The sequence below is a fragment of the Rana temporaria genome, chromosome 4, assembly GCF_905171775.1.
Source record: "Rana temporaria chromosome 4, aRanTem1.1, whole genome shotgun sequence".
Classification (NCBI taxonomy): domain Eukaryota; kingdom Metazoa; phylum Chordata; class Amphibia; order Anura; family Ranidae; genus Rana; species Rana temporaria.
This window is the reverse complement of record NC_053492.1, coordinates 8,027,388-8,047,437: the sequence shown is the minus strand read 5'-3', so window position 1 is coordinate 8,047,437 and position 20,050 is coordinate 8,027,388. Positions and strand designations below refer to the sequence as shown.

At 45.9% G+C, this 20,050-nt stretch overlaps 1 long non-coding RNA gene across 1 annotated transcript; it reads right to left on the bottom strand.

Annotated features, from left to right (window-relative positions):
• Nucleotides 1-824: 824 nt before the first annotated feature.
• Nucleotides 825-3,046, bottom strand: LOC120935861. The gene is made up of 3 exons (XR_005748545.1): nt 3,017-3,046; nt 944-1,041; nt 825-864 (listed from the first exon to the last, which is right to left on the bottom strand). It is a non-coding gene; the product is annotated as an uncharacterized LOC120935861 (long non-coding RNA).
• Nucleotides 3,047-20,050: the final 17,004 nt, after the last annotated feature.

Below are 20,050 nucleotides of genomic sequence, written 5' to 3'. Positions count from 1 at the left end.
GATTTGCCTTTCGTAAATAACCCAAATGTCTCCATGAGTCTGTTTTATGAGCTCCGTCCCACCAACCTTGTAACAGTGGGGGATGGTGTGACCTTCCTGTGTGGAATCCCGGGAATACAGAGGACGGGGACATCTCTCTGGTGGGTTCCTGGTATTAGGTGGCTCCATCATATCCTTGTGTCCTTCTGAAAACTCCTCCATCACTCCATACTCCTCTTTATACTCTTCTTTAACATCAATATTATAATCCCCGAGGTTTCCACTCTGGATATATAATAAAACATTCATTGTAACAAACATGCTGTGTATAAATCAGAACTACCAATAATTGTCTCTCATCTACCTGATGATGGTGGGGGATGGTGTGACCTTCCTGTGTGGAATCCCGGGAATACAGAGGACGGGGACATCTCTCTGGTGGGTTCCTGTAGCTGGATGACTCCACCATGGTGTCCTGGTACAGATCTTTGTGTTCTTTTAGAGACTCTGACTCCTCCATCACCCCATCCTCATCAGCCTCCTCTTTTATCTCTTCTTTAACTTCAACTTTAGAATCTCTCAGGTCTCCACTCTGAATATAGAATAAAAATGACATCTATGGTAACAATGCAGATAATGTACAGATCCTAATGATACTATCAGTGATTGTTCCTCATCTACCTGATGATGGTGAGGGATGGTGTGACCTTCCTGTGTGGAATCCCGGGAATACAGAGGACGGGGACATCTCTCTGGTGGGTTCCTGGTATTAGGTGGCTCCATCATATCCTTGTGTCCTTCTGAAAACTCCATCACTCCATACTCCTCATCCTCCTCTTTATACTCTTCTTTAACATCAATATTATCCTCCCCGAGGTTTCCAATCTGAATATATAATAAAACATTCATTGTAACAAACATGCTGTGTATAAATCAGAACTATCAATAATTGTCACTCATCTACCTGATGATGGTGGGGGATGGTGAGACCTTCCTGTGTAGAACCCTCAGAATACAGAGGACGGGGACATTTCTCTGGTGGGTTCCCATTACTGGATCCATCTGTAGGAAACACACACTGACTGAATACCAGTGACCCCAAACTCCATCCCAGGAGTTGATGTGGAGGTAGTAGAGAGTATCTGGAGGTTCACATAGATAATAAGCTGGACTGGAGCAAGAACACTGAGATGCTCTATAGGAAGGACCAAAGCCGCCTCTACATTTTGAGGAGACTGAGGTCCTTTAACATCTGCCAGACGATGCTGAAGAGGTTTTATACATCGGTGGTGGGCAGCACTCTCCTGTATGCAGTGGCATGCTGGGGAAGTAGGCTTAGGGTATCCAACATCAACAGACTCAACAAACTGATTTGCAAGGCCTGTGATGTTGTTGGATTGAAATTGGAGTCTTTTACAACAGAATTGGAGAGAAGAATGTTGTTCAAGTTACGTTCAATCTTGGACAACTCTTCCCATCCACTCCACAAAACGCTGGTCAGTCTGCAGAGTACCATCAGTGATAGATTGTTACATCCACGTTGCACCATAGAGCGACACAGGGAATAATTTGCCTATGGCGATCAAGATATACAATTAATTTCTGTGAGGGCTGGAGGTGAAGATTTAATTCTGGTTTATGATCAGGATTTTGTGTTGTTTTTATGGTATGTTGGTTATTATTTGGGTTGGTGTTAGAGACAGGGCAACCATCAGAAATATTGGGGCCCAATACATAGCTTTAGTACTGGACCCCCCCCCCCGGGCCTGACCACCAACATTCCCCAGGGTAGGCACACTGGCCATCTCACAGAATCTGCTGTAAATGGGGAGGAATACAATTTAAAGCTTACCAATACTTAGATATGGTGGCTGCATTCATTTTTATTTTTCCTTTTGGGATAAAGGTGTTTTTTGAATAAATAGAAAATGATCTATGTAAGCACCTCTGCCAGTGTTTAATGGAGAAAGAGAAAAAAAAAAAAAAAAAAAAAAAAAAAAAAGAGAAGGAGTGAGAGAGTGAGGACAGGGAAAGATAGGGCAGGGAGAGAGAGTGAGGGCAGAGAGAGAGGGGGGGTCAGAGAGATAGAGAGGGGGGTCAGAGAGATAGAGAGGGGGGGTCAGAGAGATAGAGAGGAGGGTCAGAGAGATAGAGAAAGGAAGGGTCAGGGAGATGGAGAGAGGGAGGGTCAGGGAGATGGAGAGAGGGAGGGTCAGGGAGATAGAGGGAGCAGGGTCTGGTCACAGTGCTCTCCCATGGATGGTCCCTGGGGGCTCTCAATTAGAGGCTTCTCTCAGTGTGGCTGTCGGCTCCTTAATCTTCCCGTCCTCACATCCCCAGCAGCACATGAGCAGGGAGAGGGGATGTCTGTCATACTATTTAGGCATGCTGGAGGGGGACTGAGCAGCGTGAGGATCCCCTCCTTCCAGGACAGCCGCACCTCCCGAGCTGCCTCTCACTGCACACTGATCCGCGGGACGGAGAGGCTCAGCGGCCATCAAAAGGAGGGGGAGGAGAGGAGCAGGTGGATTGAACCACAGATTTTTCTGGGGGGCCAACACTCTTTCTATGCTCACCAACTGACACTTCCGCCCCCCCCCCCCACTAGCATAGGAAAAGAGTAAAGGAAAGGTGCCAACTTGGGGCCCGGGACGCACGGGCCCCTTACACTTGTATGGGCTGTACCCCCCTGATGGCGGCCCTGGTTAGAGAAAGTGTTATATTTGTATTTGGTAGTTTGATTGTCTGTTATTTTAATCTGTCTCTAAGTTGTATTTTAATTGTATGGATGTTTTATTTAGTTTAGTTTTAATTTTGTTTAGTTGGTGCTAATGGCTGTTATTGGCAATTTTGTGTTTTTGCATCTTGTTCAGTTTATTGTTGTGATTTTGTGTTGTCTTGTTAAGTGTGTCAGTATTTCCCATTGGAATTAATAATGTATTCTGTAATATATTGTTTCTATGTGTTTATCAGATGATGGGGGATCTAGGTGGAGCCTCCGTACTGCTCTCTCCTTTACAATAAAGTCTCCTCTTACCCGGTGATGTGAGGGGCGGCTGATTGTCCATCATGACGTCCTTGTAGAGATCCTTGTGTCCTTCTAAATACTCCCACTCCTCCATGGAGAAATAGACAGTGACATCCTGACACCTTATAGGAACCTGACACACACAATGATACAGTCACCATCCAGACACATCCCTTGTCTGTTACTGGATAATGTCCCAGAATTCCCGGCACCGCTCACCTCTCTTGTCAGCAGCTCCATCATCTTCTTGGTGACTTCTAGAATCTTCTCCATGTTGTATCTCTCAGGTTTTAGGGAGTCACATGGAGGCACTGTGATGGCCATATGATCACCTGACTTCACAAGAGGAAATCTCTGTAATAAGGAACCAATAGGAATATCATGTTAGACTCCCAGAATCCTCCTCTTTTATTAATAGCGAAAACAATGATTTCATGCAGGCTCCCAGAATCCTCCTCACCTCTCCGGTCAGCAGGTAGATGATCTCCAGGGTGAGGTTTAGTATCTTCTCAGTCATGTGACTCCGGTCCTCCTCCATCTTTATTGGTCCCGTCATTTGATCTATACAGGTCTCCTTGTAGATGGATAACTGTGAAACAAAAATAAAATTATTTGGATGGTATCGGTCACACAATAATAGGATGTGGATGGAGGGGGGGGGGGGGTAATAGGAGGGTTGCTACACATTTAACAACTACTGCCCCAATAAGAACACATTCAGTTTGGACTATTTAGTGCTTGTAAATATTTGAGGACTATGGTAGGGTGACCAGACATCCCCAGTTTCAGGGGACAGTCCCCGGATCAAGTCTGTCCCCGGTTTTGTCCCCGGATTGGATTTGAACAGGGGTTTGGGCAATTTCAAAGACAGTCAGTGCAGAATTAAAAAAAAAAAAAAAAAATCCGAATTACACCCCCCCCCCCCCCCCCCGCTCCGCCACTCCTACGAGCTTAGGGGGTGTATTTTTTTCCCCCCATTACCTGTGCTCACCTCTCCTCGATCTCTCTGGTGACTTCTAGAATCTTCTTTGTATTTCTCTATTCTATCAGGGAGGGAGGTGGAGGCAATGTGATGGTGATATGATCTCCAGACTTCACAGGAGGAAAACTCTAGATCTGAACACACATAGTAAAATCAAATAATATTCTTAGAATCCTCCTCTCCGATACAATCTGCCTAAAGCTCCACTTCAGGCAGAGGTATAATTTATTCATACAGGACCCACCACACACTGCAGGTTAAAAGCTTGTTTCAGGCTGATGCCATTACATACAACGCAGGACCAACAGTCCCACTTTTCTAGTGAGGATGTCAAGAGCCCGCTCACATCCTAGGAGCATCAGAAAAAAAAAAAAAACACCTTAGTTATGCCCCGTACACACGGTCGGAATTTCCGGCAAGAAAAAGTCCGATGTGAGCTTTTGGTCGGAAATTTCGATCGTGTGTAGGCTCCATCCAACTTTTCCTGTCGGAATTTCCGGCAACAAAAATTTGAGAGGCGGTTTTCAAATTTTCAGACAGAAAAAAATTCCAATCGGAAATTCTGATCATCTGTAGCAATTCTGACACGCAAAATTCCGACGCATGCTTGGAAACAATGCAACGCATGGTTTCTGTAACGGTCACCACCGTTTACGACCTTCCATCCCAGTCACGACAGCTTATCGACACTCCAACCGACAGGACCCGATCCCATTTCATTTGCCCAGAATCAAGACGAGACACAGCTCTGTGCTTGTTCCAAATGTAATGATACTTTAATGGTTTCTTCTCAGCTTTTTATACAGTACAAGGCATTAAAGCAACAATGAGATCTCCACCCCCCTAATCACACACCAAGGCTAATTACTTAAACATTCTAGACAGGTCGGCACCGGCCTATAATTATCATGTCCAATCACTGCACATTCCTTAATTAACAGCATAACAAACAAACCCATCACACACACACACACACACACACACACACACACACACACACACACCGAGTTCCTTAGGCAGATGTTTCGTCTCCGCATACAGCTTGACACCTATTCACACCTCTGAGCATCAATAGGTTTTAGACAGTGTTATCACACAATTAAAGGCCTTTCAAAAGCCAGCCTTATTTAACATATTAACAGTCTTCACAGAGAGATGAGTCACTATTGACTGGTTGGGGTCACAATTAACCAACATCTTGCAGTGTCTCAAAATCCTGCAATACGAACTATCAGTGATGTCAAATCTCATGCAATACATGAATTATGATTCACTTGCCACCCCATGCCCAAAGGGCACAGAGTGGACCCAAGAGTTATCAGTGACGCTGACACAGGAGTATCCTCCATCCTCACAAAGTCTTTGGGTGTCACGGGTCATTCCGTTACAGTTTCCAAGCTCGAAAGCATTGAACACTGCTCGTCGTAGCGTTGTACGTCACCGCGTTCTTGATTGTCGAAAGTTTTAGAGAACTTGTGTGACCGTGTGTATGCAAGCCAAGCTTGAGCAGAATTCCATCAGAAAAAACAGAGGTTTTTTTCCGACAGAAAATCCGATTGTGTGTACGCGGCATTAGACTTACCGTTAACAGTATAACGCGCACTTTTTTCAGAGGAAAATCGTGGGTGCGCGTTATACGCCGAACCCCACTGTCTGAGCGCCGCCGACATATACCGAGCGCAGTACACTCGGCTAAGCTCGCGGTCACGCTCTGTCCCGCCTCCTAGCCTTTATGCGAGAGGAGCCGAGCTTAGCCGAGTGTACTGCGCTCGGTATATGTCGGCGGCGGCGCTCAGAGACAGCGTGGGAGAAGCGGGAAGGACACCAAGGCCGCAGACGGACGCCGGACCAGACACCGACGAGGGGCGTGCAAAGTATTTCTTTTTTTCCTTAAAATTCCCTTCTAGGTTTGGGGTGCACACTATACACCGGTGCGTGCTTTACCCCGATAAATACGGTTTTTAAACGAGTCCCTCCAGCCGTGCTGAACAATATAAACAAAAACGTAGCAATAATGCTATAGTAAAAATCATAATCAAGGGAGGGTCATAGGTGCCGTCCTGAAAAACGCCTCGAAATACCGTTACTGGTAAGCCTAACTAAGTTTTTTCCAAATGGTCTTTCAGGACAGCACCTGGAGATGATCTGCAAGTACTTACTTTGTCTAGGGTGAGACCACCGCCTGCAGGACTTTTCTACTGAAATATTGCTCTGCAGCTGAGAGCAAGTCTATCCTATAGTGACGGGTGAAAGTGGAGAAACTCATCCACGTGGCTGCTCTGCAGGATGCTGCCACAACACGGGTTGAATGAGCCGCCACCCCTGCAGGAGGTTCTACTTCCGAGGCCCTATAAGCTTTTTTCATGGCCAACCAAAACCATCTTCCTATTGTGTTTTTAGAAGCTCTGCAACCTTTATGCGTCCCGGGAACAGTATAAACAGAGAGTTTGATTTTCTGAACCCCTTTGTAACCTCAGGATAATGTAACAAGCACCTTCTCACATCCAAACTTTGGAACACCCTTTCCTTAAGACAGGACAGGGATGGGCAGAAAGTTGTCAGAATGGACTACTGGGATCTATGGAAAACAAAACAGAGACCTTTGGCAAAAAAAATAAAAAATAACTGGGTCTGTCCTCAGAACTACCCGGTCTGGAAAAAAGTAAAACGGAGGATTACGTTTACCATACTTCACTAATAATTTAGTTTAGTATGGTAACGGCGAAAACAGCCAACTACACAGAGGCCTGGTTGGGAAGGACACTCGGTACAATAATAAACGGAGTCTCGTCTGACTCCTTCACTGGCACACAACTTACATATTTTTTTACCTCGTCGGCCTGTTGCTGTGGGAGGGAAAATGTATTGTGGAAAAATTTCCGTGTCCACCTGGACTCCTGGCTGGGCAGTAAAAGGGGGAATATTGGCTTCTCCTGAATTAGGAGGAAGCCACAAGGGGTTCTGAAGGGCATAAAGAAGGCCGGCATGGGTCCTTGGCCTTTCTTGCCGAGGTACTGCGGTGCTGGTGGACGGCACTGCAGTGCCACCAGAGCGCCTTCGTTTGGCGGGCTGACTATCTTCCCCCTCTGAGCCTGTCACTGTTGCACTACTGTAGACTGGCTCATAGTTTACGTCCGACTCAGAATCCGAAAAAGAGCTCCCCGTAGCTCTCGTCAAGCGTGGAAAGAATTTGATATGCCTCCTCGGCGGAAAAGCAATGTTTTGACATGGTTGCTGGCAGTGGTGATGCGACTTCACAGGTGTGTGGCACAGATGTGCACTGATTGATTGCACAGATGTGCCCTAATGAGGTGGCATCGATGGGCACTGAGGTGGTACAGATGTACACCGATGAGGCAGCACAGATGTGTACTGATTGCACAGGTGGCACGTTGAGGCGGCACAGGTGGCACGTTGAGGGGACACAGGTGGGCCCTGATTGTTTGCACAGATGGGCACCAATTAAGCGGCACAGATGGGTACTGATGAGGCGGCACAGATGGGTACTGATGAGGCGGCACAGAGGTGGCACAGATGTGCACCAATGAGGCAGCACAGGTGGGCACTAATGAGGTGGCAGATGTGCACTGAGGCGGCAAATGGGCACTGATCACAGGTGGCACTGGTGGGCACCAAGTGTTTCCCTGGCACCGATATGTCACTTTGTCACTGTATGTCACGCACTTTGTATAAAACTCACAGATCGCTCTCCCTCCTCACACGCGGTGTCTGTGTGAGGAGGGAGAGCCAGCAATGAGAGATGATCTCATGTTTACATTTGAGATCATCTCTCATTGGCCACGACGATCGCGCTGTAAATAGCCGCTGTGATTGGCTATTTACCGCGACCTGTGATTGGCTGTGTCCAAGGGACACGGCCAGCACAGAAGTTCCCCAATGCGCGCTCTGGAGCGCGAGCGGGGGAACGAGGAAAGGGGCGGCCGTGTATAGACGGCCTCCCGGCAAATCAGGTCTGCGCTGTAGCCGTATTTCGGCTATAGCGCGGATGGGAAGAGGTTAAAGACTAATCTTTAATCATAGGGTCTCTGGTGGTTTAAAGGCCCTTTTAGTCAGACCTTGTAAAACCACAGACAAAATCATTTTGGGAAAGAATTTAAACAGCACTGGCCTGGCCTGAAAGAACCCCAATGATCAAAGGGACCCAAGAGAACTGTCCCTCTAAAAATACAGACAAAACGGCCACCTGAAACTTCAAGGTACCGGCCGCCAAACCCTTATTTATTCCATCCTGGAGGAACTCTAGGATGGAAATGACCTGCCATGGAAAAAAAATTTGAAGTGCACCAGGAGTTGAAACATTTCCATGTTTTAAAATAAATAGTGTCGAAATTAATTTGTTGGACAAAACCTTTTTCTTCAGGATCTGTTCCTCAGTATCCAGGTTGCTAACCTGAGATGTCCTACATTGAGATAAAGGAGGGGTCCCTGACTCAGCAGGTCGTGTCACAAGGGCAGCAAACACTGGGGTTCGGCTAACTTTAGCAGGGTTGAGAAACATGCCCTTTTGGGCCAATAGGGGGCTACTAGAATTAGGCTTGTGGCTTCTTCCTGCAACTTTTTGAGCACTAATTCTAATGCCGCATACACACCATTGTTTTTTCAAAATGCTCTAGCAAAGCGCGGTTACGTTCAGCACGTACGACGGCACTCGGTTCCATTCAAGCTCGCGTCATAACTTGCTTCTGAGCATGCGCGGGTTTAAAAACGTTGTTTTAAACGTCGTTTTACCCACACACTATCATTTTAAATTACACAAAAAACAACGTTTTGAAAAACGACATCAAAAAATTGAAGCATGTTCGAATTTAGTTGTTTTTCAGAAGACAAAACAACGTTTTCCCCACACACGGTCATTTTAAATGACGTTTTTAAAAAGGTCGTTTTTTTTCCATCACAAAAAACGACCGTGTGTACGCGGCATAACACTTGTCTCCTGCTTAAAGTGGAAGTAAACCCTCCTATCTTTTTTAAGGCAAGGAAGCGGCCATCTTGACCTCTGTTTAATCTGCAACTGCCATGATGCTGTACATGTGACCTGTTATGAAACCAGCCATTGGATGGTTTGGCAGTTTGGTTGAGAGCACAAACAAATGTGACAGCTAGCATTTCCGGCATGCCGGGAATGTTAACTGTTTTTGTAACTATGAAATTGAAGGGTTTACTTCCACTTTAAGAGGTCTGCTACCTGATTTAGGCTGCCTTTTAAAAGGCACTGCTGTCAGAGATGCTATGCCGATGTCAGGATATTGAGGGATGAGGCCAGAAGAACCTTGCTTCTTGTGCCTCCCTGCTTTGAGACGTAGGCTACCATCGTGGCATTGTCGGATAATACTTGAATGTGATGGCATTTGAATATTTCCTTGAATGATGAAAGTCCCAGGAGAATGACCCCCAGGTCTCTCTAATTGGAGGACCTCTTGGCCTCCCTGTTTGTCTAATACCCTTGAGAAATCTGGCCCTCGAGATGTGTACCCCAACTCCAGGAGCTTGCTTCCATTGTTACCTTCTTTGCTGCCAGAAATTTCCAGAACAAGCCCCTGTTTAAATTTGTTTGACTCCTCCACCACCACAATTTCCTCTTGACCCGAGAAGGAATCTGTCACGGAAGGTCCCCGCACTCAGAACGAATGCTTCCGTCATACAGCGCTTCCCATCAGTCTGGACATAGATACCGGATATTTTAGTTGCCTTGAAACACACAACGAGACGAGACTTGTATGTGTGCTAAGTATGGAATACTTTAATGGTACATTCGCCTGGTTTATATCTAGTTACAAGCTTGTGAGTAATCAAAGGAACAATGAAACTCTCCGCCCCCTCCTCACACAGGGGGCTTCAATACAGATTTTCGGTGCCAAAGTGTCTACCTGTCTAAAGAAGTCACATTCCTTTAGATAATGACGTTGAGTTAATTACTAATTGTAACAAAATGTGTTACCCAGACAGCCTGGATCAACATAGCTTGTCAAGTTCCCCTGAACATAATTGACATGTTAATTCAATACACCTGGAAGGAGACTTCTGACCTTTTTGACTTAAAGCGGGAGTTCACCCAATTAGGTTTTTTTTTCTTTTCCCCTTAGATTCCTGCTCGTTTTGTCTAGGGGAATCGGCTAGTTGTTTTAAAATATGAGCCGTACTTACCGTTTTCGAGATGCATCTTCTCCGTCGCTTCCGGGTATGGGTCTTCGGGAGCGAGCGTTCCTTCTTGATTGACAGTCTTCCGAGAGGCTTCCGACGGTCGCATCCATCGCGTCACTAGTAGCCGAAAGAAGCCGAACGTCGGTGCGGCTCTATACTGCGCCTGCGCACCGACGTTCGGCTTCTTTCGGAAAATCGTGACGCGATGGATGCGACCGTTGGAAGCCTCTCGGAAGACTGTCAATCAAAATAGGAACGCCCAGTCCCGCAGCCCATACCCAGAGAAGATGCATCTCGTAAACGGCAAGTACGGATCATATTTTAAAACAACTAGCCGATTCCCCTAGACAAAACGAGCATGAAGCGAAGGGGAAAAAGTGTCATGTGCGGGTGAACCTCCGCTTTAATCAGTTACAACAGTATTGGCATCACACAATAGAAAATGGAATGTCTTTCAGGAGCCAGGCTGACTCTCAGTTCCAATCCACAACAGCCTTACACAATGGACAACAAAAGGTCTTGGAGCAGATGCAATTTAACCCTTTGAGTTCAGAATCAGCAACCTTAAAATAATCCTACAGATATCTCAGAATATAATGTGGATAATACATACATAATAATCCCATCTCAGGTAGTCTAAGATATCAGTCTTCAGTTCATCCTATGCCCCTAGTGGTCATAGGATGATTTTAGACATAAGAGAATCTGAGTCTGTCACAGAATCCTAATTTGTTTTTCTAATGACTCCTCGTAAAACCAATTCTGCAGAATTACCTGCTGGAGATCTTTTGGATGGAGGTGGGCCCACTGAACAGCTGGGATCGAGGCTGTGAAAAGGCCTAGCGTTGACGTGGCTGCCCGAACTGTAATTGGTAAGCTTGTCTAGACCTTCTTTACTGCGTTCTGAACTTTCATTATTTCTCTGTGAGAATTTTTTTTTCCCTGAACTGAAGATGCGATACTAATCCCAAATCCTGACTGGCAATCGAATTACTTTTGTGATGCTGGTTCTATGGGGACATGTAGGCAAGCATACCCAAGGTCTATGGCCGCTAGGAAGCATCCTGCCGTAAGAAATCTCCTCACTGAAAAAAATCATATCCACATGGAACTTCTTGTACCGAATAGACTTGTTCAAGACCTTTAAATTCAGAATTAACCAAAACTTCCGACGACTTCCTGACTAGGGACTAGTGAATAGAACCCTAGTCCTTCCTCGTCCCGGGGAACTGGGATTAATACTACCTGGTATAGAAGTTCCTGCAAGAGAGATTTCTCTTGACCTCTGGGAACCCGAGCTACATAAAACCAACTTGTCAGGTTTTTAGAGAATTCCAGTTTGTAGCCCTCCGATATCACCCTGGAAAACAAACAAATTGAATGTTGCCATCTTCCATTGGGAAAAAGGACTGCAGCCTTCCTCCGACAGTTGGAAAATCATCACTGGTTTTGGCAGGTTGGTTGGGAGGTCAAAACACCACCCCTGTCCTACCTCAACCCCTTTGAGACCTCCAGGGTCTCTTGTGTCCCACCTCCTTAGAATCCTGTGTTTGATGAAAAGGACGAAAATTATTTTTAACCTGTGGGGTAACCTTAGCTGGAAAGACCTTTTTATCCGCCATTCTGTCTAAAATGCTGTCAAAATCGGGGCGAAACACCAGATCCCCCTCAAAGGGAAGACCACACAGCTTCACTTTTGAGGCCGAATCCCTTGACCACGTTTTAACCTACAATGCCCTATGTGCTGAGTTTACTAGTGTCGAAGATCTGGCAGACATTCTCATGGATTCTGCTGAGGCATCTGCCATGTATCCCACTGCCTTTTGTAAGATTGGCAAACTGTCAAGCAGATCCTTGACCGAGTTCTCTGCCTCAACATGCCCTTTTAACTGTTCTAACCAGTATTCCCGATTCCTGGCTACTAACAGTTGATGCCACTGGTGGCTTTAGATTAGCTAGTCTTGAGTCCCAGAACTTTTTTTTATTAGGGAATCAGCTCTCTTATCCATGGTGTCATTCAGGAACCCCATATCCCGAACGATAGGTCTGTATTTCGTGAGACCTGTGAGAAAGCTGCATCAAACTTAGATTTTTTTGTTCCAAACCTGCGCACTATTCTCATCAAAAGTGAATCCTCTTTTAAGCAATATTGACCTCTCTGGGTCTTTCCATACCCTTTTTAAAAAAATCTGACAGGATGCACCAGAAACACCCAAAGCTTGACCTCACCCATACCCTGGTACATTTTATCATGCAGGGATAATTGAGCCTGATCCTCCTTGATTTTCAGGGTGATATGGATGGTTTTCAACGGGTCATCCACCTCTTCCAGGGACAGCCTGTATCGGGAGGAAGATACTGCCTATTCTTCACCCACCTCCACATCTGACCCTGGGGAGTCACTTCCCTCCTCCTCCAAATCGCTGACCTCCCTAACAGCCAAAGTGGATGGGCGAGGGCTGATTGGTGGATTACCCCTAGTCTGTGCCACTGGACGCTTATCCAGAGAAGATCGGAAAGACTGAAACGTGTCTGCCAACTCTTCCTGAAAAAATATTATTGATGCCACAATCAAACGCAATATTTGTTACTTATGTAACTTACTCAAATTCCAAAATGTAATTAATATCTCAACATTTTGCCTTGTAGTAATTACCACAAGGTGCAGTCCATGCGACCAGAAAACGCATATATCAAGAAAGGAAGGGAAAGACCCTCCAAGAAGGTTACTACTGCAGGACACTATGGTTAATTTTAATAAATTTAAAATTGTAGAAAAAAAAAAAAAAAAAAAAAAAAAAAAAAAAACACACACCATGATATTAAAGCGGGGGTTCACCCTAAATAACACGTTTCTACCTTGCCATTCAGCATACTAGCGTCAGCTAAAGTATGCCTTTATTTTTAATTTTTTTTATGCGCCGTACTCACAGTTTAATCCCCTAGTTAAATTTCAGACACCCGCGGGGAATGGGCGTTCCTAGGCAGAGGGGAAGATGATTGACGGCCGGCTATGGCGCATCACGCTTCCCGAGAAGAGCCGGAGTAGGACTCGGCTCTTCACGGCACTATACGGCGCCTGCGCACAGACTAGGAGCTGACTGCGCAGGCGCCGTGAAGAGCCAAGTCCTATTTCGGCTATTTCCGGGAAGCGTGGCGCGCCATAGCTGGCCGTCAATCATTTTCCCTCTTGATAGGAACGCCTACTCCCCGAGGGAGTCTGAAACGGATTAAACAGTGAGTACAGCGGAAAAAAATAAAATAAATGCATACTCTAGCTGACGCTAGTATGCTGCATGGCATGATCGACAATTTAGGGTGAACCCCCGCTTTAAGCACAAAAAAACAAACAAACAATCTAAGTATATACCTTTCAGAATATTTAAAAAGACAACGTCGTCATTAAAGTGGTTGTAAACTCTCTAGTTCAACTTTAGGCCATTGTAATCTGCACTAATAATGCTGTGGATCGGTGCCTGTAAAACCTCACTTGTAAAATCTGCCCACAATATTTTCTACAATCATTTATGACGTCGCTGACGCGGGTGCAGTCCGTCAATCGAGTCACGGCATGCTATGTATGCCGTTTCCGTGCCAATGGCATTCTTTTCCCCATTAACGGCACAGCACGCGAGCCTTGCTATACTGTGGCTTCCCCCATCTGTTTCCTGGGTCTCCCCATGTGACTGAGACGTCACTCGGGGGAGTGAACTAGGGCATCTCAGAGATGTCTATACAAACAAGCAACTTGAGATGGAGGCTTGGATAGCATGCGATAGAGCATGCGCGAGATTTCAACTGGAGACGAAAGGAAAGGCGGAAATGACGTCACAACAGACAGCAAAAGGAAGTGGATATAATTTCCAAAGCGAGAAAAAAGGTAAAATGCAAAGCTCTTAACTACCTATAAATGTGCGATGCATGCAAATGATGAATTATTGGAGAATATTAAAATTAAAAAAAACGCAAAAATCCTGAGTTTACTTCCTCTTTAACTTATTGCCTACCGCTGTATAGTAAAATGATGGTAGCATGCACCCTCCCTCCGGGTGGGCGTCATATGACGTCCTTGTATTCCCGGGGTTCTAGCGAGAGTGCGCGTGCTCGCGGCATCACAGGGTACTCGGTGCACGTGCCCGGCGGCCGCCAGGCACCTGCGATTGCTCATCACAGAGCATGGACGTGAAGCTGTGTGTGTGTAAACACACAGCTCCACGTCCTGTCAGGGGAGAGGAGAACTGATTGTATGTTCCTTGTATATAGGAACAACGACCGGTTTCCTCCTCTCATCAGTCCCCTACAGTTAGAAGCACACACTAGGGAACATATTAACCCCTTGATCGCCCCCTAGTGTTAACCCCTTCCCTGCCAGTCACATTTATACAGTAATCAGCGCATTTTTATAGCACTGATCGCTGTATAATTGTGAATGGTCCCAAAATAGTGTCAAAAGTGTCCGCTATAATGTCGCAGTCACGGAAAAAAAAAAAAAAAAAAAAAAAAAAAAAAAATCGCTGATCGCCGCCATTACTAATTACAAAAAATATTTTTTTATAAAAATGACATTAAACTATCCCCTATTTTGTAGACGCTATAACTTTTGCACAAACCAAATCACTATACGCTTATTGCAATTTTTTTTTTTTTAACAAAAATATGAAGAATACGTATCGGCCTAAACTGAGGAAAAAAAGGATTTTTATAACAGCTTACCTGTAAAAATCCTTTTCTTGGAGTACATCACGGGACACAGAGTCTGAGTCATTACTAAATGGGTTATATTCCACCTTCAGGTGATGGACACTGGTGTAATCAATTAAAAACAGGAAGTTCCCTCCCTATATAACCCCTCCCATACTGGGAGCACCTCAGTTTTTGTAGCCAAGCAATAAGTGTCCCAATATCCCCAAACAAGAGGGGTGGGAGCTCTGTGTCCCGTGATGTACTCCAAGAAAAGGATTTTACAGGTAAGCTGTTATAAAAATCCTATTTTCTTTATCGTACATCACGGGACACAGAGTCTAGTAATTACTAAGTGGGATGTTCCAAAGCAATGCTTACTGAGGGGAGGGAGACACCAACAACGCAGACCGTCTTCAGACGTGACGACCTATAATGCTGCCTGCAGCATACTGCGCCAAAAAAGCTGCATCCTCTTGCCGTCTTATGTTCACCTGATAGAACTTAGTGAACGTAAGCACCGACAACCAAGTTGCGGCCTTGCAAATCTGAGTCATAAAGGCTTGGTAATGCACCACGCATGAAGCGCTTACTATCCCGGTAGGGTGCACCCCAAAATGAAACAGGGGGAGCCCTCTACCTAAACCACAAGCCTGAATAATAACCTGATGAATCAACATTGAAAATAGTTGATCTAGACGCTACCTGCCCTCTCCTGGGGCTTCCTGGTAGCGTAACATCAGTTTTCCGTATCCGAGCAGCCGCTTCAGATAGGCCTTGACCATTCTTGCACTAACGAGAGAGAGTGTAACTATTTTAATAGCTGATCTGAACACTGCCTGCCGACATCTAGGGTCTTCTGGCAGCACACCAAAACGTCAGATTTCTATATCCGAAACCTTCAGATAGATTAACTGCTCTCAACTCTATTGAGAGAAAAGCAATAACCTTTCCTTCCGCGGACCAAGGTCTTGAAAAAAAAGGAAGGCAAGAATATCTTGATTCAAATGAACACTAGATCCTTCTAGTAAATAAGGCTAGGTGAGGATTAACATCACCCTACTTGCAAGAATAATTAAGCAAGGCTCTATACAAAGAAAGATGCAAATACTGAAAACTCTCTTGCGGAGGCTACCGCAACCAAGAACACCAATTCCCTTGTTAGAAGGACGAAGGGAAATATGGTGCATCGGCCCAAGGTGCTGACCCTGTAAGCCGACAAAACTATACCCAATCCTCCGAGCCCAAGGGCGACCAAACTGGCGGACTTATACACGTTACCCCTTGTATAACGTCCCAGATCAGGAGTATGAAGCAAGTGACCTTTGAAAATACTGACAAGGCCGAGATCGGATCTTTGATGGAGCTTAAGGCTAGCTCCATCTCCCTTCCAAATGTAGGAAGGCCAGACTTTTACCTATGACATACTTCCAAGGATGCCACCCCTTGGTTTCATACCAGGAACCTGGGCCTTCCAGATCCTAGGACATCTGGTCCTGCAGGCCAGCTCTCCCGAATGAACCAAGGTAATTGCCGCTGATTCTGAAAGCCCCGATCCTCAAGAACGTGGGCTATAATAGTCAGACCATTAATACACCTGTTTGCAAGACAGGATGTAATACCCCCTGCAAAGTAGGCCTGGACAAGATGTAAGGGACCCTGAGTCCTCTACTATCACCCCTACTGTTCCTGCACAGTGAGGTCGTCTGGGTTATGCCGGAGTAATCAGGCCGGCTTCTGTTATCCTCTGATGTTGCATAGAAGACACAAAAGACGCGGAACTGGGGGGAAAGACACATAAACCAGTGACAACTGGTCCCCCAGGATCACTAACACATCTGTCCCGCATGCGGGTGGATCCTTTGTCCTTGACACAAAGCTGTACAATCTTCTTGTTGAACCTGGACGCCAATACATTTTATGTACAGGGTACCCTTTCTGTGGCATTTGGTCAGAGAAAAGTCGGGGTGTAGAGGTCATTCTCCCGGAAACAATTGTTGACGAATCCAGCGAATCGCCTGCTAATTCTGCATTCCATGTAATGACGATTGTCAATAGGCAAGGCACAAGCTCCTCCTTAGTAAATGAAGTAAATCACTAGTATGGCATTGTCTGGTTGTACTCTGACAGAACAATCCTGCCACCTAAACGTTCAAGCCCTTAGGCCAGATGATCCATCGGTAGCTCTTAGAATGCTGACAGATAAGGCTCACTCGGAGCTTGACTACTTCCCCTGGGCCGTGGACTCTTCCAGGCCTGGCAATCCTTTAGTTAAGAACCATCAACTGAAACTCCAGCATGTCTCTGGAACCAGACTCTTTGGATAATGCTAGGTTAGGATCCACTCCTTCTAGGCCGACAAAATAATGTTTATATCAGCCTTGAATAAAACCGAGCATAGGGAACTGTCTTGAATGAAGCCAGCATCTTCCCTAGCCCCTTAAGAAAAAAGTAAAAAAGTAAGGAACTGTTCCTTGCCGTGCCCACATAGACCAGCTTTTTTTTGGGCTGAGAATGTACCTTTAGAATGGGATCCTAACCCAGGAGTTCCAGGTACTTGACCACGCTGGACACCCTTAGGTCCAGCCATGCCACTGACTGATCCATCAGCAGGAGTTTGCCTCGGTATGCCATTGCCGCTATACCCTGTACCTTTAGATCTGCTAGAGGCGGGCCCTAGCACCCTGTCAACCCAGGCACGGGGCAAGACCACCAACTGGAGACAGTGCTGTTCTCCTGCGAAACGCAGACAACCTCTGGCGCATGTAAATACCACATATGCAAAAGGCTCCCCATATGTGTACGTGGCAAGAAGCGTGTGTCCATGGAAGGAAGAATTCATATAAATATATTTTAGGCAACAACATAAAAAGGGTGCGCTGTATACATGCATACATATAGCGTGTGTGCGCTATGGAACAAGCATCTTGCAAGCAAGCATTCGCTATGTACGTGTTATGCAACATTGTGCAACATGCACTCATGCAGACACGTATTCCTATGCCAGCACAAGGAATCCTGTATAATTAAGGAACCTTAAATTATCATGCCTCATTAAGCAAAATCTAGGCCAACAAGCAACTTTAAAGCCGTCATGCATTCCTATGCGATTCAGCATTTTTCATGCAATCAAGCATCTTATGCACTTTAAGCCCTGCTGTGTGGCCTAGTACCCCTATGTAACCAAGGACCTTTGTGTGATCAAGCACCGCTGTGCAATCCAGCGTCTTTACGCAATCAAGCATTTTAACGCGACTTTAGGCATTTCTGTGAAAATAAGCCTCTCTATGTGATCAAGTATCCTTGGGTAATCAAGGCCTTAGTTAATCAGGCAACCATGTGTGATCCAGCTTCTTTATGCATTCAAGCATTTTTATGCGATTTTAGGCATTTCTGTGGAAACAAACCACTCTGTGTGATCAAATATCCCTGGGTAATCCAGGACTCGGCTGATCCGGTGCCCATGTGCGATCCAGCCCGTTTATGCACTCAAGCAACCATATGCGATTTTAGGCATTTCTGTGGAAACAAGCCTCTCTGTGTGACCAAATATCTCTGGGTAATCCAGGACTTGGGTGATCAGGTAACCATGTGCGATCCAGCATCTTTATGCATTCAAGCATCCTTATGCGATTTTAGGCATTTCTGTGGAAACAAAAAAACATACATCTTTAAGTGAACAACAATAAAACATGTTCGGTTACTTGTTTTTACCCCACATGCATTTTGAACATTTCAAACTCATGTATTTTATGCAAACATGTGGACTGGTAAAGAGGAAGTTATCCTCTGCAGATGTGCGATTGCTGCAATTATGAGACGTTAGCCATGTGCACCAGCAACTTTGTATCCCCCAGTTATGCATTTAGTTAGCCAACACCAGGATGAGGACCCTATGGAGGGCTTTCCATCAACCTAGGAAAAACCTACTAAACTCCAAGGAGGAGAAGGAGGCTCTGGCCGTCTATGCTGAGGGAAGATATATGCAGTCTGAAAGAAGACTGCAGGTGCAACCAGAACTTGTGGGGCTTCCGATAGCTTCCTCGTTAGGCTGCACCTGCTCCCTGTCCTCTGACAGTGAACCCTCATCCTCAGGTCTTTTAATCCCTTTAAGGATTTAGGAGCAGGGAAAGGGGCACCCCTGTTCTCTTCCTTTTTTTTGTGAGGATGCTGCGAATATAGCAGTGAACCTCTTATAGACCAACAAATGCAAATTAAAAAAAACATATGCAGAGTGGCTGCAAATGTTGGGGGAGGCTGCAATGCCTGGCAGGGCTGATGGCTCAAACAATGAGCTGTCTCACTCTATAGGGGAGGATAGTATCATGCATGATAAGGGCCACCAGGTTCAGGTGGCGATACTACCCCCAACCTTTTTTCTATGGGACAAAAAAAAGTCCTAAGCTAAAAGCAGAGGAACTTAACCCAGGTGCAACAACAGCTGAACTTCGTCTAGCAGAAAACAATGGGGTAGATTCAAGAAGCAATTGCGCCTGTGTAACCATAGGTTACACAGCGCAATTGCTTTCTTGCCCCTGCGTAACGAGTGCTCCTGATTCAGGAACCTCGTTACGCCGACTGCAGCCTAAGATCTGCGCGGCATAAGGCCCTTATGCCCGCATATCTTAGGCTGCATTCTTGCGGTGGCCGCTAGGTGGCGTTCCCGTTGTGCTCAGTGTATAGTATGAAAATTGCATACTATCACCGATTCACAACGTTGCGCGAGCCCTGTGTACGCAATTTACGTCGTTTACGTACGGCGGTTTTCGCGCAAGGCTGCCCCTGCTATTAGCAGGGGCAGCCCATGTTACGTATACCCGTCGTTCCCGCGTTGCGAAATTTTAATTTTACTTAGTTTGCGTAAGTGAATCGTGAATGGCGCTGGACGCCATTCACGTTCACTTTGAAGCAAATGACGTCCTTGCGACGTCATTTGCTGCAATGCACGTCAGGAAAGTTTCCCGACGGAGCATGCGCTCTACGATCGGCGCGGGAACGCGCCTAATTTAAATGATTCCCGACCCCTACGGGATCATTTAAATTGCGTGCTCTTGCGCCGGGCATTTTGCCGGCGCGCCCACGCAATTTACGGAGCTTCTGCTCCGTGAATCAAGGGCAGCGGAGCAAATTTGCGGGGGCGCAGGGCAAAAACGTTGCCCTGCGCCTCCGTAAATTATGGGCAATTCTACCTGAAACCTGGGCCAATGCCTGCTAATCTG